The following is a 26,720-nucleotide window of genomic DNA, read 5'->3' as shown; positions in this document are numbered from 1 at the left end:
ATAGGAGGGATGCAGTTCAAGGAAATAAAAATGAGGTCTATAATGATTTATTTACTCTGATGATGATGGATTAAGGATTTCTAATGCCAAGGGGTGAAACTTTCATAAAATCCTGTGATGTCTGGTCTCCTGAATTTGGCATTTTATACTGTTTTGAAGATTGACCTATTTGGCCATGAGGATTTTGAGGTGATGAAAAAGAAAAGTTTCAATATGTAGTAAGATAGTATTTGTAGAGGCATACTGTTACACAAAAAGCTGGTCTACAGATGTTTTAACTGAGCAGAGAATGTCCTAAGTCCATTGGAAATCACAGAAGAGTTCAGGATAAAAGTTCCCACAAAAATTCTAACATTTGAGGACCAAATTATTACAAAAGATAACAAACAAGTGGCAGCTGCATTTGTCTTCCTACTGTGATTAATGCTGGACTTGAGGGTCTGCTCGTTTGCAATTTTGCACTGTCCTGAGTAAATGGAGAAATATTTGAAGCAGCAGCTGGTTTTAGATTTTGTGACAATATTGGGAAGAAAGCCATTTACAATGTGGAAGTGATTCTGCTCCAGAAATGTCAGCTAGTGTGTCATCACTGTAGGAGCATGCTTTAAATAGTAAGGGAAAGATTGCTTGTAAACCACAGCTTATAAGAGACAGTCTGTAATGAGCAATGAAGACTTTCTAATAGTACTGCACAGGTCAGATGGCACTGTTTTTAGCTGCTCTCTCTGCAGTCATTTCTCTTGATTTCTTTAACAACAGCATTGCTGCTGCTCACCTAAGTGTCACCTCAGCAGTGACGTCAGTGGAAAGTCTGCAAAGACAGTACTTTAAAACTTGCAGAGCTCTTACAAGATTTATTTCATCCTTGTGGTTTTTCACTGTGGTTTGTTGAATTTTCTTTGGCTTTACATTAAAATAAGAAAATAAAGTCCACAGTTTTTATTTGCAGTAAAGGACTTTGGGGTCTTTAAACTCTAAGTGCTACTTTTCTGTTTGCTTCCCCCAAAAAGCTGTTTGTAGGAAACACCCCCAGTTCTGACTATGTGCTCTAAAAAGCTTGGGGACTATTTGTCCTTAGAAGGATAAATGATAAGATTTTCAGAAGACCTCCTTGTGCTGATCCCTGAGATGATATGAAAAATTTGGGTGCCTAGCAGCAAATTAATCTCTTCTGAAAGTGTTGCTGCAGTTATGAATACTAAGCACTTGGAAAGTCAGGAAGGATATGCGTGAGTTTGTGTGCGCCTGATCTATGTATGCTGGTATGAACATATTCATTATTTTTCACAGTAGGGCTGATGGCCACAATCAAGACCAAATGTTCCCATTGTGCTAAGGGCAGTGAGAGCATAGGATGAAAGACAATCTCTCCCATGAAGAGCTGATGGTCTGATTCTGGAGAGTGTGGATGTTTCTTAAAAAGGAATGGTAGAGGCAAGCATAAAGATAGATGAGTGAAACAGTAATAGTAGCGTGTGTGTCCAGCCAAATAGTTTGCATAATCCCCTGTGCTATTTATTTCCTTTTCTGAGACAGGGACATACAGCATCTCACTGAAAGCAGCACATAACTGAATAAGTTATTCCTTGGATCCAAAAGAAATCCTCCTGCCAATGTCCATGTATTGTAATTCTCATGTTGTGCTCTTACAACTCCTTTACATGACAACAACTGCAGCATATTCCTGGAAGAGAACAGTTTATCGTAAAACTACTAAAGGGAGAAAGCTTGTGCCTGTCCAAAGCTCCTTTCTCACTATATAAAAACAGTAATAAGAAAGGTTGCATGCAAAGGCATTTTATTTTTTTTTTGCAGTGATTCTTTGTTCCAGTTATTTAATCTTTTCCTTAACATACTGTATTTTCTCACCAATGAGTGAATACAGTAAGCAAAGAACGAAATGTGTAGATGATGTGTTGCGCACACACAGACACATGCTGTTCTTTCCTCTTGTATGGGAGGGCAAATAATCTCATGTCTCTGATATTCAATTTTTGTAACAGATGCTCTGTTTACATGAAATGACATAATGTGAATAGTATCTACATATGAGAGGGACTGTGTTCTGTTCTGTTCTATTCAAACTTCTACGTTATGTTCAGCATTCTCATATCTGAACCGTCATGAATAATAACAATGATAAATTAATACTGACCTGTCATTGATCCAGCAGATTTATTTAGACAGAAAAAAATAAGCTGTAACTCTTTTGTCTTAGAAAAAATAATAATAAGAAGAAAGAAGTAAAGAACTTATGTTTGGGGTTGCTAAGGATAACATCACATTTTCTGGATATCAGATGGTGAACTCAGGAGAGACAAGCTCTGGAAATTGCCTGCAATTAACTCAAGTGAGGCCACATTGCAGTATTTAATATTTTTGAAATATTTATTGAGCTCCACAGAGTAATTTTTGTAGAATTGATTGTGATTCTTTTACTCAGTTGGAGTTTGCGGTTATGAGGACCTTCAGGTCCTAAATGGCTGAAAGTTTGAGTAGAAAAAATTTTGTTTCAAAATGCTAAGAGTTTAGAAGGCTGTGTTTGTTACTAAAATATGTATTGGAAGATATGGCCGTGAGTAGAAACTTGAATGAAGCTGATGTTTTACGTAAGAACTGTTGTCTTTCTCTGAATCTCAGATCTTTCTATCATATGAAGCTTGTCTTCGTGGTGATGGACAATATAGGTAGCAGGAAACAGGTATAACCTTATCTTAATTAAAATCACTTAAAAACTTTAAAATCGTCTTTGAAAAGTACTGCAATGATTAATAGAGTGATGTATCTTCTAATATATGGTTGATGTCAGATCTTTACTGTGTTACTGGATACACCTGATTTCTTTTTAGTGAGATTTTCTGTGGTTATAAGCAATTGGCACTCAGGAAGCAGTTTTGATCAAATATGAAGCCAAATGAGAGGAGATCAGTGTTGAGGGACAGGGAGTAAGGATGTGATGGTACAGCCATTGCTATCCCAATGCTGCAAAGGAAGAAGAGCGATGAAACTGGCTAAAGAGAAGAGGTAGGATGCTGGGACTGAGATGGCAGTGGGGAACAGCTGGAAGGAGAGGGAAAGAGAAAGATCTGAACAGCTAAAAGAAAGCAAAGATCCGATAGGAACAGGTAAGAGGTGATCTGTGTAGGGATCAGTAGAAAGAGTGAGTCTGGTAGGAATCAGAAGACTGAAAAAATGAGACTAATGAGGCGAGAAAACAATATAGTTCTCTTTTGATAGAAAACAGGATTCAGGCAAAGACAGGACAGAAAAGTTTGGAGCTAGAAGACAGAGGACTTGTTCACCTCTGCATCATACTCCAAAGCCTGAAATAGCAACCAAAGTCTCTGGGTCTCACCACTCCTCTGCTGTCAGCAAATATCTGCAAAACTCATTGATGGAAGTCTTCTACCACCGACCTATGCTTAAGATAACAAAGTATTAATGCTATCAGTACTCCTTTAACCCCAAGAAGCTGATCTGAGCAGTAGATACACACATCCCAATTCTGCTGATAAAGGCTGAGGATGGCATCATGGTGCCCTTTGAGAGAATTTATGATTTTTTTTTATGGGTGAAATATGCTTTTAAAAACTGAGAACTTACATGTACAGAACAACATGAAGATGCAAAGTTAAGCGTTCGTAGTTTGGAGGAAGCAGGCTTGTCTGTATATCTTATGACAGCTTTTACCGGCAGGATCGCATAATGTTTTTTTGCCTAGGATTCTTTCCTCAGCCCGTAGAATGAATGAGTGAAATGTGCATTATATTTTGTTTGTGTTTTCCATGCATAGTTCCATCCTTATTTACTGAATATTATTCTAAGCTTTCTGTACATCTACAAGCATTTTCTCTTAAGCTTTTTGATGGTGGTGCTCATCTTCTGTATCCAAGTGCTATACACATACACAGTTTCGTATTTGTGATGACAAAATGATCCAAAGAAGGAATCAATCTACTGATTAAGAAAGCTTATTTTGAGTCCTAGCAAGCACCACACCCCTTTCTTCAGTAAATTTGCAGCTTTGAAAGCTCACCATGTTTGCACATCAGACTAGTACCACGATGGTAAGAACCTGATAAATGCAGACCAATTACTATAATGGCTGCTGGACAGAAAATTTGTTTAAGTAGTTTTCCTAGCATCATACAAGAATTCTGTGAGAAGAGCTGGAATGTAATCATGTTACCTAAACCAGCATTTTACTCCTTGGCCATGAGATCTCTTTCCTTTTGTGGTCCTCTGACTCACTAACATCACAGCTCCTGCAGAGAATTAGGTAACTCTTCAGGCAAAAGATGTCTTCACTGCAGACCTTGCGTAGTTTTCAGTTTGTCCATCTGTGTGATGGACAAAAAGAGCAGTATGTGGTCCTAGAATGAAAATGCTATCTTAGTGAGTATTTGTAGGTATTAGGAAAGGAAAAGAAGACTTTGCACTGGCAATACAAATGGACCTTTGCCAACTCCTGTATGATTGCCTTTGGTCCCCCAATGATGTCTTTGGGAGGAGCTTTTGTGTGTAGGTGTGGTGAAAATCACAGGTATCTGACTTTTTGGAGTGTAATTCTGTATCAAAGTTCTTCTGATTCTAAACAAATCACATTTTTTTTGGCAGCTACTCTAAATATTTGGAACATAATTAAAGAACCAGTACTGAAATTCTGCCTTTTTTTCTTCAAACATACAGATTCTTGCATTGGTGTAATGCCAAGTCTGCTACACTCCTGCTATTTCTGCTACTTATTTTTGAAGATTAAGATTATTTATACTATATTTATGACCTATGATGCCGACTTGTATTATATCAGTTATGACTACTTTTTTAGAGCTTCTGATCATTAGTTATCAAAATGCATTTGTTACTGTTATTTAATTGACAGAGAGCATTAAGTGGTGTTTCATGAGGTGTTTCTTCTTCCCACAAAAGAGCAAAATATTGTAAAGTGGATTCCACATTTAAAAATCACATGAATATTGAATTTTGATTAATTTATATAACAATCTCCACTATATTAGTATGGCATCAGGAATGCGTACACAGAATTTCTAGAATGAGTTAAGTTTCAATTTGGATGAAGGACAATATAATTGTCCTGCAATTGTTGGAGCATAGAATTTACACGGAAACAGAAAGAAGCAGCCTACTGAAAAACCATCACTTTTTATAATCAAATGATTCTCTGTAGTACCTGCTTTGAGCTGTAGCCTTTATTTTTATGTCTTTAATTAGCACTAAGACTTGAAAAGTGGTCATTGGTAGGATATTCAAGTGCAAAATATTATTCAGGAATATTTGATATCCTAGTTTGGGTGTAAGAGATCTTTAGGGAGAAAAAGGAATAAAGAAGTGATTTGTTGACTATTTCAAGTTTTTCAAAATTAGGAATGTATCTGGCATATTTTGTGTTACTGCTGTAAGTCTAAAATAAGCATTAAGTAAGCAAAAGGAAATATTTCAGTTTCTCTGGATCAGGTTAGGATCCCTGCAGGAGAAACTGCTTTTTGTGTGGTTCCTTTGAATTGTTGTTAAAGATGCTGACAGAACTGGGCTTTCTGTATTTCTGGTGGGTATATGGGACTTTTTTTGGATCGCTTAGCTTCCTCAGTCTCTTATGTGTTTTGACAACTTTTGCCTTCGAAATAGTTGCAATGATTTTGCCGATACATTAATAACTTGTACTAATAATTGCAGTTTTGATGTCAAAAGAAACAGTAGAGCTTATTCCAGTAGATCAGTGGAATTTGTTCCTACCCAAGGAGTGAGTGAGCGTTGAGGGCATGATTGTCACTTTTCATGTTTGTTAATCTGAAAAGGAAGAAAACCTAATGACTTATCTCCATTGTTTCTTCAGGGGAATGTTTCTGTCTGAAAATGAAGTGAGGTTGCTCTGGGAGTGGTATGACTGAGGAAACCTTATTTTTAGTAGCACTTGGTGTCCGTTGCTCCCAAATGTTGCATCCTTTCTGATGGCCTCCAGAACTGGTCCAGAGCTGTGTTATATTGACTGGATAACATTTCTCTATGGGTTGGCTGCCTGGTACAGCCTGCTGTCCCTGACTCCAAAGCCAGGGAACGTTTGGATAGAGGGCACCAGAAGAAACTGTGGAATCTGATAAGACTGTTATTCTAGGCATGGTTATAGTCATGGAAATAATGTCCTTCATTTTCTCAGTGATTAGATCTGATTCATTTTGAGGGACAAGCACTAACAGTCTTGAACTGATTCATCAAGATAGGTAGCATCTTTGTCTCTAGATGAGTATGGAAAATTACCTGACCTTTGATGGATATTTTGATAAAAGTAGACACACAGGCCTATGTTGAGTTTCCAGGAAGTGTAGGCAGAACAGTACCATTCTTCCATTTATAACAAAGACTAAAGGCAATTCTTGGGGGGTGGGAAGGAATTCACTGATAATGTCTTTGGTCTCTGTGGAGTAAGCACTATTGTGCAGAATGAATGCAGATGGATGGAAACAAGTATTACCTCTTGGTAATTGCAGTGTTATTGCAGCAGGGGTGGAGGGAGAAGCAATATCTAATTAAGAAAGATGCCTTCTTTTTCCAGATTCATATCTTAATAATAGTTACAGCTGCAGTACTGTAATGATTATAGTCTTTCTTCCGCAAATTCTTACCTGGACAAAATTTGAAATTATGTTTCTGAGGGGTTTGCCTCACAGAAAATAGCTAGTCTTCAAAATAAATGTGACTAGGACACATTTAAATTTAAATTCTATTTAAATTCTGTGTCTTTGAGACAGCAGAAATTTATTCACTAGTTTAAATTTCAGAGAAAGCTTCAGCAAGATTCTGTAGGGTGAAGATCAGATACGTCAGTGTCGGGATAGACTACAGAATCAGATAAAGGTGTAAACCTTGATCCCTTCCACGCATGGGTGCAGCAGCCACTCAGGACTTCCAGACTCTTCTTGGCATTATTGTTCTTTCTAGAGTGAGGTTTCAGGTGTGTAAGGAGAAATGCAGTAACTCCTTCTAAATGCTGAAGGGTTTAGAGTAGATTTCTGCATTCAGGAATGTTTCTGCACCTTGATGTATTTCATGCATGTAAAAGTGGTCTTGAATAAAACACAGTCTCAGTGGCTGTCATCTTAATCTTCTGGGATCGCCTAGGGAAACTAGGTGAGACAAAAGAAATTGGAGTAATTTCCTCAAGATGATCATGGAGCATTTTTCATTACAATATTAACTTGCAAAATATTTGCATCATTAGAGGAGAAAGCGTGCATTTATAGAAATGTCTGCATATTTATTAAACTAAGTGCTGCTACACGTTAAAGGAAATGCAAAAGAAAGAGCCTTGGGACACCTGTTCGTCCTCACAGATTGTCACGTTGTAGAGATGAAGTAAAACATTTGTTTGAAAAATGGACTTCAGTATGTTTTCTGTGATAAATACCTAGCTGTTACACAGGGCCCCAAACACTTCAGCAAAGAGTCATTATTCTCCTTTTAAATGGAAGCAGATCCAGAGAGCTGATTTCCTAAAGGTCACCCAGCAAGAGGGTGGACAAAAAGAAATACCCTGGAACTTTCTGCTGAGTAAGAAAAAATAAAAGAGGAGGAGAAAGAAGACGTGAATTTTTTTAAATTCAAATTTTCAAGTTGTTTGCTTTTCAATCAATTACTTCATTAAATAAATTGTATACTTTGTAGCAAATGCAAGCAAAAAAAATGTATTTAACAACGCAAAAGGAAGGATAGTATAGCATTGATTATTCTGCAGAAAAATCCCTTCAGCTGATAAAGCCTATTAGTTTCTCAGCGCTGTGGTAGGAGGCCTCTCTGTCACCTCAACTCATCGCAGAAATCTTGTGTTAACTTCTGCATAAAGCACATGTCACCGTAGCAAAAGGTGATCATTAGATCCTGAAAACCAGACAGGACTAGTAAGGGAAAACATGGGGATATTATTATTGGGTTTTTTTATTTTTTTTTAATTTAATTTTATTTTATTTTTCCTGAAAGAAGATTGCTCTCAGCTTCAAAGCATAATTTCTGCCTGCTTCCAGGAGTGGGCATCAAACTGAAACACAAATAAAAGTGCTGCTTAGACAGTTGGGTAATATCAAAAAGAGGCACCCTTCGGATATTCTGGAGCCCAAGCAAGTTTAGAGATAAATGCAGAGGGTAAATCAGAAGCAGAGAAATAATAATAGTGCAAATAGCACTAGCCCTTTTGGAGCAGAGTCAGTACTTTTAGCAGCTGCACTTTGTTGTATGGTCTGGAATCACTGTGGCATTACAGTAGACAAATGCAAATCAGAATTAGCCTGACGACAGCTATAATGATAGGCTTTAGCAAGGCAGATATGTATTAAAGATACCATGCAACCTCCCTGCCCCCCAGGAAAAGAAATCCAAACCCAGCCAAAACAGCTGAATTTTGCTGGCAAAACAGACTCCTGATCTATGTGTTAGGTCCCAGAGTATCAGATCTTTGAGTTCTGTTCATCTGTCAATCTATGTGCCTATAATAGCATTTTCACTGGAGGTGGAAGTTGTTGCAGAGTACATGTGGTTGCAGGACTGGTGCAGTCACAGAGAGAGATGAGACGTCTCACTACAGGAAATGTGATCATTAGGGAAATGATCTGTCACAAAATTCATTGTAATGTCACATTTCAGAACAAAAAGTGCTTCAAAGCTTTTAGCTCAAAAACAAACTGAAAACCAAATCCCTATGACTTTTTCTCATACTGAGACAGGAGGTTTCACTCACAATGAAGAATGCTGGGAATGGCTGAAAGTGCCTGATGTGGAGTATCTGAAGTGTTGAATGTTGGTTTTCTTGTCCGCAGATTCCATCTAGAAGCTTCATAGTGCTTTTGCTAAAGAGGAAACCAGTGTGACTGCAAATAGATCCAGCCTGGGCTCTCTGCTCGTTGCCTTTGTGATACAGAGCTCTTTGTATGCCTGTTGTTGATAGAGAATCTGAAGCTCTTATTGAATTTCAGTTCTTTAAATGATTCTTTGCTAAGAATCATTAGATTATATGATTTTAGTGTCCATTGTTTGCAATCTTACTGGTGCATGTTTTTAATACTACTTTTGATGGATTTTATTAATATAATCAAATTGGTGAGTACTAGCTCAGGTCATGCCTTCTTTGCAGATAAAACCTTGCTAGGAAGAAAATTAAGGAAATTGAAAAGATCCTTAGAATTTTATAATTAGGATGGGACTTTTATGCACATTACAGAGAGAGAAGGGGGGGAAGGTTTAAACCTCATATTGTACAGATTCTCCAAATCTGAGGAGATTCAGTGGATTCTCTCGGACACAGGGGTTGTTCATCTTGAGCAAAATCTACTTCCTGCCACTTGGAAGACCAGAGGCATTTAAACGACACATTGAGGTTCATTGCACTAGCTTTGTACTTTCTACTAAAATTTTATCAGGACATTCTAAAAATTTGTTTTGTGCCAAAAATTAATCAGAATGAGCTTTCTGTATTTCTTTGTGTAAATATGCATTTAGTCCAGAGTAGAAACAAATATTTTCAATGGTACTTATGATTAACCTATCAGGGCAGGTTTACTGAAATCAACAATTCTTTGCAATTCTCTAATAATTCTGTTAAGCAGGAAAAATGAATCATTCACTTTTTCTTTTTAAAAAATTAAAACATTTTCATAGCTAGGAATCCTTTTCAAAGGCTCAATATGATGACAATGCAAACTTAAAAAGGGAGAGATTATTTCCAATTTTACAAAATATAAAATTAGTCTACATGAGCTTTATTTCTCCCTCTCTTTTGGATTACTGAATGCCATATATTACCAGTGCTTACATCATTTTTTTTATTATCCTTTGGAAAGTGAAGGGAAGTTGACTGCACCTCAGCTTCCTTAAAAAGTGATAGGGTAGGTGCAAATGTCTTTGACTAGATGTCTTCTGCAGACAAAAATACTTTTGGAGCTGCCCCTTACAGCACTGGCCCTCTGCATGTCCACGGGGACATCTGGTGCGTGCCACCGCTCCCTTCCTGCAGGTCTGGGCTTCCTTCATGCAGCAACCAGGGTGTGGGGCATGGAAGCTTTAACTTCAGCCTCAGATATACTTGATGAGGGAAGGGTCTGGACATGCAATCTTGGAAGTGTTTTGGGGTCCTTTGGTATAAAGGTAGTCATCGATTTCCATTGATGCAATAAAGATGAAGTTTGTTACCACTAGAGGAAATCAGATGCCTCTTCTCATCATAGGTCCAAACCTGTTTGTTAGGCAACTTACAAATGATCTTTCCACTTTCTCGCTGTGATATGAGTTATGCAATCAGCTCTCATTGCAGTGAGCCACCGTTTTTCGTCTAGATATGGAATTATTTTAATGTTGTGTTGCAACTGACCTGCCTTTACAGAGAAGATATTTTCCTTTAAGAAAAGTGCAGGGAAAAATATGCACATGTAGTAGTGTGTTTTGACTTCTCTCAGTTTTAATGTTGGTCTGAAAAATCCTCCTCTGCTTCAGAAATTCATCTGAAGTGATGCTAACTGAAGATAATACAAACTGTTGTAGATAAAATTCAAGATAATTTTTAACCCGATGTGGAAGATATTGCTTCAGGAAATAACAGAAGCCGTAATAAAGCAATATGTTATTTCGATATATGAGAAAATCTGTGAATAACTTGAGGGGCCTGCTAGATGGCAAAAGAGGAATGGGAGCAATCAAACAGCAGACTAAAGCGGTCTTTATACAAAGCCTTCCTGCAGTAGGCATTGATTTTATTCAGAAAGTTTAGGCCAGCTCTCTTTAAGATAGCTGGGAAAAGAGCAAATAATGAAAATAATGAAAAATTAGCTAATTTATTCCATTGAAGTCTCGGAAGGCCTTTAACTTAAGGGTAGAAAGCAAATGAAAGTAAAAGCATTCACATAAGTAACAACTAAATATTCACAATGTAATCTTGTCTTGAAACAGTTAACCTGCTGGTAAAGCTTTGCTTCAGAGGTCCAGGGAACAATAAAATAGAGAAAAAGGTAGATATTCAATGAGGCTTCTGGCATGAGTAATGGATAACAAGCCATTTAAAGATATTTTTATAGCCTGTGTTGGCTGGAAGTTAACTAGATAAAGGAAAACATATATTTATTTTAAAGATGTTCATGAACCATTTTATTTACTTTTTGAGGCAGCTCATTTGAGTCAAATTATGTCTGCAGGAGTGTTTCTGGAGAGAGTAAAAATACAAATGTGAATGGGTATTTCATGCAAAAGTATATATTGCAAAGGGATAGTGCACCAACCTTGTAACCTGTGTGTCTCTGACTCTGAGAACTGTCTTGTGGTGATGATCCATTGCTTTGCTAGTGAATTGGGAAAAGCAAACATATGAGGTGAATATTTTAGGGTCACTCTATAGAGTGGCCTGTGCTTGAAAAAAAATCGTATATTTAACAGTTCTGAATATCTGTTTGTGGATTACATTTGTTCTCTTAAATGATTTCCACATCTCTAGTTGTCACAAGACAACACATCAGTGGCTGTTTGTAGTGTAACTCTTTCTTCCTGTTGGCTGTTCATGTTAAAAATGATGTGAAAGAGGTCACCTCCAGAAATGTTACCTGGGGTAGCAAGCAATGGGCATGTAAGCCAAGTCAGAGAAGAGAGGAAAAATTATTTTTGACATTTGTACTGGGCAATTCACATCATCCTAATGCAGAATAGTCACTGGATTGCCCATTATAAATTTTCTGTACTTAGAGAGTATAACACGCACCGAAGTTGAACTACCAAACACCTTCGTTATTAGGCAATAGCTGCCTCGTGCTGTAGGTACCGTGAGGCTTGTGTCACTGTGGAGGCTGCTTGTGTAGTGCTCTGCAGCTAAGGCAGCAGCTTAAAAATGAAAGGTGAATCATTACAGCAATCACACTTTCTGGTATTTTAGTTTTGCAAAATTCTATGTTTTCAAATGATGTAGGCCGAGGTGTTAATATTTTTGTTCGTTGCTACAATTCACCTTACCTCAATGAGGAAGTTTACTCATTTGCGGGTTGACAGGCAGCCTTGCCATGGGAAGGGGAAGGGCACTTGCTTACAGTGCAACTGAGCGCTGGTTTGCTGAAATGTAGACAAGCATTCTGCAAAATGGAGATAAAATTAAGGCACCCACATCCTGTGATACTATATAGTTCTTGCAGGCTGCCATTTACCAGGAAATAAAGAGAAGATCCATTAGTTCCAGAGTGTTAAGCCACCAAAACTATTTTTTTCCCTGATTCCCTTCATACTCTGTGAAGTTGAAAACAAGCCTTGTGAACTAGACTTTATTCTCAGTCTCTCGCTGGTGATGTCAGTGGAGGAGCAAGAACCAATTCTAGCTACTTGTCTGCCATATTAGTTTTGCCAGCGAACCTGACTGTATTCCTACAATTCCTACTTAACTGAAATCTTTGTTCTTTTAGTTCCAGTGTCTGTTTTTATGCATGACTAAAAAGTGTAAAATATGCTGCCTTAAATTATTAGAAACTAATTTAAGTAAAAAAGTTATTTAAAGAAAACAACTGTGTTGTATTCCAGAAATGCATTTATGCTTAAGATGTAGTTATGGACTAGGTAGAAATGGGCATTTTCTTTTTATTCCTGTAGCTAGCAGGAACACAGGTAGGAATTCAAGATTTTATTTATCAATAAACTATTGAAGTAGGGCTAAGTGGGCGAAATTTGGAAAAGCCTCTGAAATTCAGTGGTAGGTTTTTGTGCTGAAAACAAATCTAAATTTTCATTAGGGTCTCTTGTCTATCTGAAGTCAAACAGTATTTCTCCAAATAAATGAAATCTGCTTAAGGTTAGGAAGAAAGGTCGCATGCCATGAGCTCGGTGGGCAATCAGATATAATTACTTTCTCTATAGCACACTGAACCAATATCGTTGATCTAATCACCTCTGAATATTGGGGTTTTTGAGCAAGCTGGTGGAGAGCTAGCAGACTGTCAAGGCATCCCAGCATATGCCACCTAGATAGTAATTCTGAAGCAACTGCAAGTTTGTAGTAAGACCAGCCTGTAAGAAAGGGTCAGAAAGCTCAGATGAGGGACACTGGCCACATCCTTTAGATGGGGATTTTTGCAGTGTGGAGACATCATCAGTAGGATCACTGACCAGTTTCCTGAAGCTTGAGATAAACAGGCAATGACCAGTGCCTGGCAGGAAAGGATCGACTGCTTGAATACTGGGGACCACCGCAGCTCAGAGGCAGTTGAAACTGCCCTAGAAGAAGCTGAGAATCAGGAAACACTAATATCTGGAAAAAAAAATGTAAGGAGGAACCGATCACATGTGGCCATTGCAATTTTAGGCTTCCCAGTGACAGTGCCGTTGTTGTCTGGTGCAGGAGTATAAAGCACGGGAACAGAGCAGGACCCAGCCAGCCCCAGGCCCCTCTCAGACCGTTATGAGTGTACGTGGGCAGTGTCATAAACCGCAGTAAGAGTTGGCGTTAAAAGCAGAGCCTGGGAAAGAATACATGAAAACATTGCTGGACAGTTACTACCAGCTACCAAGCACATTTAAAAACAATTTTGCTACATTCAAATGCTCAAATAATTCTTTTGTCATTTCCTAGCAAGGTGAGGGGTTACAATATATTTAATATATTTAATGTGCTCTAAATGCTCTAAGCTACTGCCTGAGCAATATATAAAGAGAAAGTGAAACTTCAGGCTAACTAATAGGCAAATACCAAAACTGACCTCTTGGTTTTACCCACTGTTGCCCAGAGGCAGAAACTTCACCAGATAAAGGGAACCCTCTCATGGTTAAGCCACTCAAATCTAAACTGGATTTGATTTATTCTGAAATGGGAGCCTGACCATCTATTTGATTAACTGTAATGACTCATAGCCAAATAGGACATGACTGCACGATACAGCGAAGCAAGACAGAAAGATCCCTGAACAAGCCTTAACACAGTTGACTCCAGAAGCAGGATTTTTGCCACATTTGGTAACATGATGCCAAACATGGAAGGAGGATTGCAGCGTGGTGGGGAGATGTTAGCGATAATGATGCTATTTTGAGTGTTCTTTGGGGAATGTTTTTGTAGAAGTCCCATTCTGGTTCCCATTCATCAGCAAACCATATTCCTCAGGAGAAGGTATCTACCCCAGACATCTACCAAAATGAAGGGATAAATTTAGTTCAATTCTCCTTCATACCCCCTGCTGTTCTTCCAGATTATTAGCTACTCATTTGCTAACAGAATTAAATCCATGCTCTGGTTAGGGAGTTCCTTTTCCTTGGCACTCTGCTGCTTTATTTTGTTGGGTGTTTGCTCATCTTTGTCAGTCACAAGGCTTTCTTTGGCCCTGTCAACATAAAGAAACCTTATAGTTTCCTGCCCTATTTCCCATTACATTATTTTGGTTTGCTTACACTGTTGTTGTTGTTGTTTTATCTTTAATTTCTTTGAGTCCTGATTATGTAAATGTGCATGAAAATCATACTTGCACTTGATATTTCAAACCCTTCTGGATATGAAGCTAGTCTTGGAAATCCAAACTGAAAAGCTGTAGCTTGTTTGAGTCATCAGGTATATGGTCTCAGTAGATCTCAGAGAATGGAACTGCGTGATCCATGTGAAAATACTGCTAGTACTGGAAATTACAAATGATTACTGTAAATTACAGTGTTTTAGCAGAAAAGTAGGAACAGCTATATGGAGTCTGACCTTCTATATAGAATTGTATGTCTGACTGTGACCAATGGCAGATGTCTCACCAGTCACTAAGGTATGCTTCTTAATGCCGTGCTACTACCTGCTCTAATTACCTGCTTTGCTAATATTGGGCACTGTTACAAAATTCTGGTTTTCACAGTTTTAATATGGATGAAATTGCCTTGAAATTGCTTCCCCAGTTCCCGTTTGCGTTTGGTGCCGGGGTGGTGATAGGGATCCACTGTGCGCTTATTTAGCAGGCTGTAGTGGTCGTCATGCAAAATATTGTCTTAATTTAGAAACTCATTTAAACTGCGAGCTTAACTCCTGCTGAAGTCAATGATGAAGCTGTGTGCAGAAGGGCTTTCTTGAGCACTTACCAGAACCTTTTGTCTTTTTTGCATTCTTTGTGCCATGAAATTTGTGGAGCATATATGAGCAATTTCATATTGGTGCTCAAGGATCTCTTCAAATTTCTTAATATTCCCAACTAAAAATTTTCAGGTATGTTTCCTTAGTTAAAAATGAAAAAGTGGTCATAAATCATTACATGGTCATAAATTCATCACCATTTCAGCCAAATTCTGGAGGAGTATCGGCCTTGAAAGAATAAATTCTCACCCACATACACACATACTGAGTTTTTCTACCTCAGCTTTTCCCTCTGTCCTCACAGGTGGCATAACACTTCCTACTTCCAAACTCATCTGTGTATGCGTGTGTACAAGTTGATCCTTGTTTTACTGATCAAGTAAATAGCTTTTCTGACCTTCTGCTTCTAAGAAGATGTTCTTGCTATTGTCGTGATAAGATGGGTAATGCCACAATATACGTTCTTTTTATTATTGGACATCAGAAATGTTTACAGGTCTGCTGAATTTCCTGCCTTGTGCATTGCTGTGCCTATATCAAGAGCTTAAAATTATTTGGAGCATGAAATTGGATGTTCTCTTAGCTTGGGCCTGAGGGCTTTCTCTGGGTCCCTATACTTTGAAAGGTCCATAAAATACTTTCCCTAAATAAATTGTTGTCTAATATTCTTTATCTGATATCTTTGCTTTTACTTTTTTCCCCCAGATTGTTCACTTAATATTTTTAGGTTACAAAATTCCAAGTATTAAAAAATAAAATGCCAAGACTTTTTGAAGCACTAGAGAAAATGGCTCGCTGCATTCAGAAGAAGGTGTAGCATAGATCGTCTGTGATCTAGTTGCCGTAAATTATGTAAAGCAGTACTGAAATTAGTCTCATTAAAATCCGAAGGAACGTGAGCTTTGGAATTCCCGGTTTCTTTGCTGGAACGTGCGGTTTGAGAGCCCCTGTGAGCGTAGCAGCCGTCCTCCTGGTCGGAGCCGTTATTTTCATCTCTTGTAATGTTCACTGCGCGTTCTCTCTCACAAAAGAGTGGCCAGCACAGGATTTAAAATCGAATCAGGTGAGCTATTTTCCCTCCTTTCTGCTTACGAGTCCTGGGTAGGTTGTTGGTTAAAGTTGTGGCTCGTATCTCACGTGTGTTAATGAAAATAGCAAATAGAAAAGGAGAAAAAAGGGCATGTTTAAAATGTAGATAACTGCCCAGAACCGGACACCAGCACCGGTGATCTGGTTTTCCAAAAGGGAAAGCCCGCGGTCAGAGCTTTTTCTGGCTCGAGGGGAGCGGTGGGTTCTGCAGCGGAGGCGGGAGCGCAGGCCCTTCCCGTCGCGAAGGCGTTTCGCAGCCGGGCTGCGAAGGCAGCTGGGGCGTTCTGCGAGCGTGCGCGGGGCGCAGCGGGGCGGGCGGAGGCGGCGCGCTCCCCGCGCCTGTCCCTCTTGTGCGATCCGGCGGACGTGAGCGCCTTTGGGTTTTTGTAGCAGCACCAGCTCTGATGATTTTGACCGGATTTCTGATGGCGGTTTAGCGGGGTAGTGCTGTGAAGCCCTCGTGGCGGGCGACGTTGCAGAGCAGCCCGAGGCCGAGGCTGCTGGCCGGCTGCTCGCGGGCACGGCGGCCAAGGGCGGAACCGAAACAGGGCCGCTGTGGTCCCTGGCGTGACTCAGTCACGGTCCCAGCTTTCTTCACTGAGTCCGAGTATAAGATGGATTTCTAGTCAGAAATATCAAGTGGAGGAATTTTTGATGAAGTTGTTTTCTTTCCACTAAAATAAAAGATTCTGTATCATTTCATATAGGGAATATATATATAAGGAATAAATATAAAGAATTTTTTAGCTCTCAAATTATCTAAAAGATATTGATACACTTCAGCGAACATTTTCCTCCTCAAATGATTTTTGCATGGGTAATGACCCTTATATGACGCTTACTATCAACAGCTTGTGTATATATCTTACTGTGTTAAAATTTTGTCTCAAAAAAAAAATGTTCGGTTGATTCAGCTGTTGATCAGTGGATAGTATGCGTCAGAATATTTTATGAGTGGGAAAAGCACTAGTCTTGAGGAAGAAAAGGTAACACCGCGCGGCGAGTCGGCTGGCGCCAGGCCCGGGCTCTCCGCCGGCGCAGCTGGATCCCCCCGGTTTCTCTGGATTCCCCCCCGTCAGCAGCGGCAGCGGCTGGATGTCCGTCAGCCCGATGCTGGATGTCCGTCAGGATGTCGGCGCCAGGCCGCGGGCGCTGCCGGGCTCGCGAGGCCGCGGCCGGGCAGGGCCGGGCCCCGCGCTCCCCGCGGGACGGTGCCAAACAAGCCGCGCGGCGACGCGGCGGGCGGGCAGAGCGAGGCCCGCGGCCCCGGCCACGCTCCGCCGCGGGGACGCTTCGGCGGCAGCGAACAGCTCCGCGGCCGCCGCTCCGGGAGCCGCTCGGCATCCCCCGCGAGAGCGAGGCGGGTTTGCGCTCGGGGCACCCTGAGACGGGTGAGATCGCAGCGCTGCGGAGGGGCGTCGCCGCGGCGAGGGCGGGAGCCGTCCCGTCCCGTCCCGTCCCGTCCCGTCCCGCTGGCAGGCCGTGCCGTCCCGAGCCGGCGGCTGCGGCGTGGGGAAGGCCTGGGACGAGGAAACGGGGGCTGCCGCCTTGCTGCGTTGCAGCCGCTATTTACTCCCGGGTTTACGCTTGGTCGGGGTGGGGGGTGAGAAGCCTGCGCCACCTCCGTGTTTAGATGTCACCTGTAAGCATATCGCCTGCCTCTCCGAGAGTCTGATAATTCCCTGTCAAGGCAGAGGTTCAAGATGAAGGTATACTAAAAATATATTAGCGTGTATTATAACTGTATTAATGTTCAGTTATGTGCAGGGCATGTTAAAAGCATGCAGAACAGCAATAGCTGTAGCAATTACATAAAATCCAGGAATCAAGGTTTAGTATATCTTTCTTTTAGAAAATGTCTTTTTTCCGTTAAAAAAAAAAAAAGTCATCAATAAAAATGAGGAAAAAGTGATTTATCCTAAGGGCTAACCATGTATGATAGTCGAAAGACAGATTTGTGGATTTAGCCAGCATTTCGCTGTCATTTGGGAATGCTGTTTGCAGCAGAGACTCTTGGGAACTTGGGAGCACTTGTCTCCCGTTAATTTATTTTATTTTATTTTTTTTGCTAACTTAATATTCCTTTTGTAACACTGGAAGTGTTCCTTTTCTCTATCTTTTCTAAATGAAACCTTTCCAGGCATAAATTGTCTCATACAGCGTGTTTCTGTAGAACATACCACCAGGTTTATGACCAGGTTTGAGGCCTGTTGTTATTTCCATGGTATAAATGAAATTAAACTCGAAGGGAACAACCTCACCTTCAAAGTTATATTTCCAGCTAAAATTCTTTACTGGCTTTGGTTACAACAGACATCTAAGGTTCCTATAAAAAACAGAGAGAGAGAGATTGAGAGAGAGATTAAAGGAAATGCTATTGTCTCTCTTCACAGCCTGTGTGTTTTCTTTCTATTTTTTATTGTACTTTGATCCTTTTTTGTAGAGAAGCTGGATGTTTGCAAATCCAGGTGGTGTCGGTTGAAGACAAATGTTCAGAGCATCTGAAAATCAACTATTTATCAGAGTCAGCAGCAATCCCCCCTTAGCCCCCTGGGCCAGTTACACCACTCCCTTGCTTTTGCTTGGGTCTTTGCTATAGTAATGGAGCAGAGAACACTATTACTACAAAAGGAAGGAGTTCATAGACAGGTGTCATTTCTTGAAAGTAATTTTCATTTATTTTTAAAAATTGTTGGCTGCATCTTTTTGAAGATTACTTATTGCCTCACCTCACCAGTCCTCACCTAAATACTGTTCCCCAAGTGTGGAGCTGCTGAGCCAAGGATTCCTGCTAACAGAGCTGCAACAAACAGAAGGGCTTCTGATTTCAGCTGGCTTTGGATTGTATTACCAGTGGCTAAAATATTGCAGTTCTTACGGTGCTAAACTGTTTGTGGTTTGGTATCCAAGTTGGTTAAAGTTTTCCAAACTGTTTCCAGGTTATTTCTATTCTGCAGGGCAGAGAACTCATTTTCTATTTATGGCAAAATTATGCAAAAAAGTAATTTGCCGTCAGAAACTGATTTACAATATGAGATAATGCTGTATTATGAAGGGGCTCAGGGTAGGCAGAGAAGTAAGTCTGATGCTTAAATAAGCTACAGTCCAATGAGAGAGTTTTAAATAAAGCAGGTAGCTCCTACCTCTGCCCAGGACCAATAGTAGGTCCAGCTTTGGTTGCAGCTTCTTTTTCCTGTCAAAACTCTTAATGATTGAGTTGGCTTTGGCTATGCTTAGCCGCTCCCCAGAGCTCATAAAGGTGGTGACTGCAAAAGCATGGATGCAGGAATGGAGGAGAAGACCTGATAGATGCATGTTCTTTCCTTGGTCTGTGTGCCACAAGCAATGTGCACTGGGTCATTTCAGAGCTGCTGTCTGCTCGTGGCAGATCCAGGAGAGGAGGATCTGAGCTGGAAGTGTCATAACTAAAATTAGGTACTGAGACTTTACAAAAGCTATATTTAACAGAGTATCGACTTAATTCTGGCTCTTAGCCTTGTCTTGTACATGCACAAATACCAAAAACATGCAGAAGGCAAAGCAAACACTGACATGGTTTTTCTTTTGCATGTAACACAGAATTGCCAAGCAGATATCACAGCATCAATAAATCACATTGTAAGAGCTTCACATGAAGAGCTGCAAGCGCGTAGTCTGAGTAGGTAACTCCTTTGATTCCTCACATATAGGTGTTTTTGACAACCATGGATAATAGCCAACATCTCACGGCTGAGGTAGCTATTACATCAGGATTTGATATTCCTCCCTCTTGCAGACGTAATTCACACTGAGACAAATATCGCCTGCAAAGCAAACTTGTATTCCCAAAGATTGTCATCCCCTGCTGTACCATATTAATGGACCAGTATAACTAAAAATAATTACAAATGCAAATTTGGTGAAAAGGAGTTGAATAGGGAAACTTCTCGGCTGCACTAGAGAAGTTGTGGTTTAGCACTGAGATAGGTCTGATTGCTTGAGCATGTGGGTGCTATGGTAACTCAGTTTCACCATTTGGAAGCGCTTAAGCTCTAAACCACAGCATGCTGCACCCTCTTCCTCTTGAGTGGGGCTCTGTAGAAGAAAAACAGAAGTAAACAGCATGAGAGAAACCACAGAGGAGCACAGGCAAAGTTAGCTGCAGTTGTACAAGTGGGTTACTGTAGTTGAAGGAATCCTATGAAGGAATCCTATGAAGGCTGAGGATGTCTTTAAAGTGCAGTCCAACTGGTAGAAATGCCTTTCTTCTGCCTGATAAATACAGGAGATTCCTGAATACGCATTTTAAGATTGTTAGAACTGTATACAGGGAAAAACATATTTTAAATTGCTGCCTTTAGTCCACCTATTACTCCAAGTTTATGGTTTTGAGAAGGTCTAGATATCATTAGTAACAAATGTTGTTTCCATAGAACTAATGTTTATCGAGGATTTTTTTTCTGTATGTATTTTTATTCTTTGCTACAAAAACTAAACACTTATATTTTTAACTAGAATCAGAGCCTTCTTTTTTCTGAAATGGTCACAAACATTTCATTTAATTTCAGATTAGTTGAGCAAAATCTTATTTCAACATTTTTGTTATGCTTTTCTTCTTCTTTCCTCAAGACAGGCTTCATATGGTAGCGTATGGTAGTTAGTCTTGGTATTAATTTAGATCAGTCGATGAATGTTGAAAACAAATACTGATGTTTTTACCTCCCTTCTCTCCTGAACCTGCAACATGGTGTTTCTCCTTGGATGTGCCAGCTATAATTTCTTTTTAATTCCAACCCTTTCTTCTGACCCTTGCCCTGGCACTTGATTTCTGGGCATTTTGAATTCCTCACCACCTCCAGCTCTGTAGCTGTGATTTAGCACTTCTAGCTGATCCTGAAAGAGAGAGAGAGATGGTCACAGCTCCTGTCCTGGAAGCTGGACAGCAAAGAAAAGGGGTCATAGATGTTAGCAACACAGAATAAATGTTAATTTTGAAAGTCAATTTTAATTAAAAATTATTACAAAATTCTATTGTATTTAGTAGTAACATAGGCCTGCACTTATTCCTAAAATGTAGTTTGCAGGAAAACTATGCCTTCCATAATGCAGTTCAGGTGTGAGCACGAGTAGGTGTCTTGGGAACTATGTAGCCTTTGGATCTTCAGATACATCTTTTACTTGTATGTATCTTTTACTACTTAAACCAAAAATAGGGAGCAGAAAAGAATGGCAGATTCAGGCCCTTTAGCTTTGATTGTAGTGTGTTAATGAGCCACTTTGTGGGGAGGACAACAATTTAGTAATGAGCTGCCATAAAGGGAAGCATTTTGATGAATTCAAACAGAAATTACTTTAATTTTTATTTTGGAAAGTTAGAATGAATTGCTTACCTCCTGATGCCAAAATGAAATATTTGGTATTTCTTAATCAAAATATTTTAGAATTTCTCCTAGAATGAAATTTTAAATTTCAACTTTTTCTCATAAATTTCTGGTGTAAACAAATGTTGCAGTGATAGAATTTCCTGTGTGACAGAAATTCTAATATTTATTTGGTTCTAATTCTCAGCTGATATAAATTTGTAGCATTCCTATGATTACTGTAGAGCTATGAAGATTTTTAAGGTTATGAATTATTTTGAATTGCTTTAATGGTTATACTTTTAAAGAACAAATAACTTAAAAATTATATAGTGGCAAGTTGAGTTTTTCCTTTCCTGTTCAATAACGTTGATAGCATAGCCCAAATCTTAAAAAGTCTTTCATATGCTGAATAAACTATGCAGAAATATTTACAGAAAATGGAACAATCTATCAAAATATACTTGCACCGTTCCTTAAAGTAGTTCACTTGTATGAGTCTTCCAAAGCTTTATGTTTTTTTAGCACCATCTGAAATGTCTCAGTTACCCGAGAAGTTTCTACACATTAAACGAGTAATATTTTTTTTGATCCCGAGCACGCAAAATTTCACATATTTTTTTTCTGTGAACTTTATATGGCCTCTTTTAAACAATTTTCAGAAAAACAACATTTTTTTCCCAAAAGCATTAATGATAAAGTGTAATTCTGCAGTCTGGTTATGAAAGCACTTCAGCACACATGATCCTACCTATAAAATTTGAGGGCCCCTCTGTGGTATAGAGTTACTCAGATGTTTAAGTGTTTGCAAGCCTATTCATAGGTCTGCCCAGACTTATTTGTAAAGTAGCAATGGATCCCTTTATTTTGTGTTTGCAGCAAAAAGAGGCAGTAACATCTCTGGCCCTGATGCTCATTTACTTTAAGATCCCTTTACCCTGTTCTGGCAGCACAAGGGAGCCTTAAAGTAGGTGTGAATTACATCCTATCCCACTTGAAGTTTAAAAATAAATCAAAGAAGGGCGGCTGGCAGCATTTTGTAATGCTCCTTGCCTTACTCACCCTTCACCTCCCACCAGGAACTGCTCTTTTTTTGAGTTGCAATTTAGTATTGGCTTGCAGTGGAGCTGACTAATGTCTGCGCTGTTTGCTAGAAGACCCCCTCAAAGAGCTTTACTCCATGTGAGCAAGCAGACCACATCCTGTTGCTTTCTGTGCAGATGTGAAGAGCTTTGACCCTGCTCAGCTGTGCTGTTTGGCTGTAAAAAGAGGGAGGACAGAATTTGGACTTACCCTTGCTGCTTAATGTGAAGTTCAGCTCAGTGGGGGATGCTGTCTTCTGTCCAACACGCCAAAAGGTGGAGAGGTCCAGGGGAAAGGGCAGCAGGTTTGCAGCTCTGCAGAGTCACTAAGCGTTTTTCCTGGTAGAAAAAGCCAGCTGCCAGTACTTTTGCAGAGCCCAGGCTGAGAGGAAGGATTACTTCCTCTGTCCTCTCCCCAGGTTTTGCAAAGACACACGGAGTACAGCTGGATCAGAAAAGCCAATTGCTATGGTACCACAGCAGAAAGAAAAGCCAAATGCACTATTAGCAGAGAGGGACCTTTGTGTCCTCATTTGCCTGTGCTGTGTGCATCAAGAGTTGCAACGCTGCTTCCTTGCAGCACTCCTGGGTTCAGAGAGGACAGCCTGGGTGCAAGCATAGTCCTCTGCCCACAGCAGCAATAACTATAAAGCAGGGTCCATTTTACCCACTGTGCAAATTAAGCAGCAGAATGGAGTCAGGGCATATTCACTGTCATCTTAATAATGTATTTTTACTTTGTAAACATGATGATGTTTTCAGGCTCTTATTGCAGATTCTCCAGTCTCTCTGTCTTATCGATTGGAGTTTCCTCTAATAATACACTAGCGCAGGAAGTGCATGCTCATGCTTCCTTCTGCTCGAGGAGATCAAACCTTGGACTTACTTGAAACACAGCACTTTTAAAAAATATCCTAGGTCTCAGTTGTTCTCTATTGAGTTACTTGGTCCTGCTTTTTGGAAAGATTTTTTCTTTGTTCTACGTTTTCTTCTTTCTGCCTTTCCTGAGCAGACAGCAAGTGTACTGTTCCTACAAGTGTGTGAGGACTGCCCACCGTAGAGGGTGCAGAGCCATGACTACAGGGCAGTATAGCTGCTCCTCTACGTCTGAGTGTGACTGACACAGTCTGCTGTTCTTGGGATTTGAAACACTTGGCTTTTTTCAGCCTGGGTCTTCCACTTACTCTTCTTGTTTAGCAGTTAAAGGTTTCTTCCAAATGTGGTAGTCCCATATTTCACTCTTAGGATCTGCGTGTATTGGAGCTTTCCCAGAAAGGATGGCCAGCTCATCTGTTTTAGGTGTGTTGCTTTGAGAGCTTGCCGTCCCATCTAAAACCCTTTTTTCAAGCAGCAGCTGCACTGTGTCTGCCAACTGGTAGCCAGACGCTAAAGGGAACTAAAGCAATTAGCCAAGCTTCCCATCTGTTGGCTGGATGTGCTGCAAGTGTCTTTTTGCAGGGTACCAGAATAAGGCCAGAACTGCCTAAACATTCATTATAAATCATAAACATAAATCTTTCAGGCAAGTCAGCAGGAGCTAGCCACTGGCCAAGTCAAGGGAAGGGGAAAGGAAGCTTATGTATGCCTTTGGTAGTAGGAACTTTTTTATATACTTTAATTCTTCCACTTGAATTATCTGAGCCAATCCTATTTACTTTATCTTAAAAATGGTTTATGGCTGGCTACAGTTTAAGATTTGAGCGAGAGTTTGGGATAATTCCTGTTTAAACCCAGACCAGCTTGCTTAGTTTGGTAATCATCAGGCTGTCGTAGCTCACAGCATGTTGTTTTGAGTTGGACGTTTTTGCTGAACTTTGAAGATATTCTTAGATTTCAGCCTTCAAGTTTCCAGCCATATGTTTTAGAATATAGGCATGATCAGAGAGTTGTGACTTTGAGGTTAACTTTGTAATTACTCAGATATATTTGATACTAGTGGGGTATTTTGGGAAAAGTAAATTAATTGTAACTACGTGCCTCCTGATATTGGAGTAACACAGTCTGATACACAGGCTGGAGGAGGTGGTATCCTTCTTTTTTCTTTCTTCAGTTTATCTAGTATTTCTCAATAATGGGAAATATATCTGCTTTTTTTTTTTTTTTTTTTTTTTTTTTAGTGTTCTGGTGCCACCTACTGAATCCTTATTAACTGCATTGTATCCTATTGCTATAATAAATTCTATAATAAAGTCGAATCATGTAAGAAAGGGAGATGTACAAAATACTTAGAATGATACAAAACTGCCACAAAAGTCTCTTAAAATGCCAGGGCTTCTCTGGAGGAAATAAATGGGAATCTAGGACTGTACCATTTATTCCCCCCCCTGAACCGTTTTAAAGTTTGGGGGAAATATCCGCTCTGAGCAGAAGGGCTGGACTAAGCTGATCTCCCGAGGTCCCTCCCAACCACAATGCTTCTCTGATTGTGTGCAAGATTTATCACCTGTCATCATAAGCAAACAATAAATCTCACGCTATATTTAAACCAGTATCATTATTTCTAACATTACAAGGAAGAGGATGGGAGAATGATTTGCATGAGGATCTTAAGGAAATCAGTGAGACAGATGATTACAACACTGTGATTTCTTCCTTATTTTGCTTATATTACTTCATTTCTCTTGAAGGAGGCGATCCTGAAGTATATATTTTTGTCTCCATCATGTTTGCATTAGATCTGTAAATAGCTAGAAAATGATTTCTGAATGTTTCACTAACCTTTGAACGGAGTTTTACTTAAGATTTTTTCTGAAACATCTTCTATTCTATTCTTGGAAACATTTCAGTTAAAGTTAATCTGTGTTGAGGCTCATATAAAGTTATTTTTCAGCTTGAGGCTAAGGTATGCTTACTGTGCTGAACCAAAATAAGATTTGGGAAGAAGGGGGAATAATTGATGAGATTTAGGTAAGCCAGTTGATGAAAGAGGAATAATAAATGTAACATAGAGTGACCAACTGTCATCTTTCAAATGCTGAATTTAAAAAGTATGAAGATACACTGAGAGTGAATTGTTTATGAAAATTCATGTTAGCTCCTACAAGGTGCTCAGGCTTCATTTAATGTTTTAATTGGATTATACAATTGCTATTAACAAAAGTTTCAGTCCTTACCTGAGATTTCAGATGCTGAAGATACCTGGATAGTTCAAAAAATCACCTATATGTTTGATTCTCATCTACAACTGATCTTTTGGGCTAGTAATTTTCATCTGCTGACCTGTAGCCCTGAAAAGTGTGTATGATCCAATGTTTCACTGGAGATGTATGTAGATGAATGAATGAAGACACCAGAGAACAGCTAATCGAGGCTTATAAGCCTCCACTGTTCACAATCTGTTGTCAATCTGCTACATTTCTTATAGATCATATTCTTAAAATGAATAGTAATTTCATTTTGACTGTTTCATATGGTTTAAGAAAAACTACTGGCCAGCCCATATCATGGCTGTCTGGACCCCAAAAATGAAGTGGCTAGCTCTGTGCTGGTATTTTTAACTGAGCTTCCTTTCACTTGGATTGCTGCTTTTTCTTTAAGATATCAGACTACTGGCTTTCTTCAAATTGGAATTAGTAGAAAGAAATCTTGGATAATGTATTGGCCACAAAGAATTTTACTGTTCACTGGAATCAGTATTTCACCTTTTGTTTATGTCAGTCTTTACAACATGGAGCATAGACACTTCATGATAGTTCTGAGCATGACGGAGCTGCTCAGTGTCCAGAGGGTAGGTTGTTTAAACTTTGTGGCCATTGGTTGTGGGATTTTTATGGCTGCTGTGGAGATTTTTTTGTCTAGGGGGACAGAATCTATGGTTGCTACTGAGCAGTCAACACTTGGGTTGCTGCTTGTCAGGCTGATAAGGAGAAAATCTTTGGAGTCTCGGGAGACCTGCTGATGTAGAGCTTCTGTGTCAGAGATGAGACACAAGGTTTTGACCCTGGCTTGCCGACAGGGCAGCCAAAGGTGTATCGCTTATAAGTGCTGTAGTTCTTCATTTCAGTCTGGAGATTTGTTTTAAAGGTTGAAGGGGTCTCTCTTCAAAAGAGTAGAGTTACAACATTTAAGAAGTACCATGTAGGGAAGTTGAAGTAAAAGAGAAATAATAAACAGAGAAGTACTAGCTGAAAACACACACACACACACACACAC

General features: G+C 39.7%; 1 protein-coding gene and 1 long non-coding RNA gene across 2 annotated transcripts in view; one reads left to right on the top strand and one right to left on the bottom strand.

Moving 5' to 3' along the window:
- Positions 1-26,720, top strand: part of PTPRC (protein tyrosine phosphatase receptor type C) — a 61,774-nt gene that overhangs the window by 5,409 nt on the left and 29,645 nt on the right. The gene's annotated exons all lie outside the window — the stretch shown is intronic.
- LOC134143614 (uncharacterized) lies at positions 19,587-22,862 on the bottom strand. The gene is made up of 3 exons (XR_009959144.1): positions 22,780-22,862; positions 20,846-21,019; positions 19,587-20,221 (listed from the first exon to the last, which is right to left on the bottom strand). It is a non-coding gene; the product is annotated as an uncharacterized LOC134143614 (long non-coding RNA).

This window comes from Rhea pennata, chromosome 8 (genome assembly GCF_028389875.1).
Source record: "Rhea pennata isolate bPtePen1 chromosome 8, bPtePen1.pri, whole genome shotgun sequence".
NCBI classification, from domain to species: domain Eukaryota; kingdom Metazoa; phylum Chordata; class Aves; order Rheiformes; family Rheidae; genus Rhea; species Rhea pennata.
Note: the sequence above shows the minus strand (reverse complement) of the source record. Positions and strands in the feature narration are given on the sequence as shown.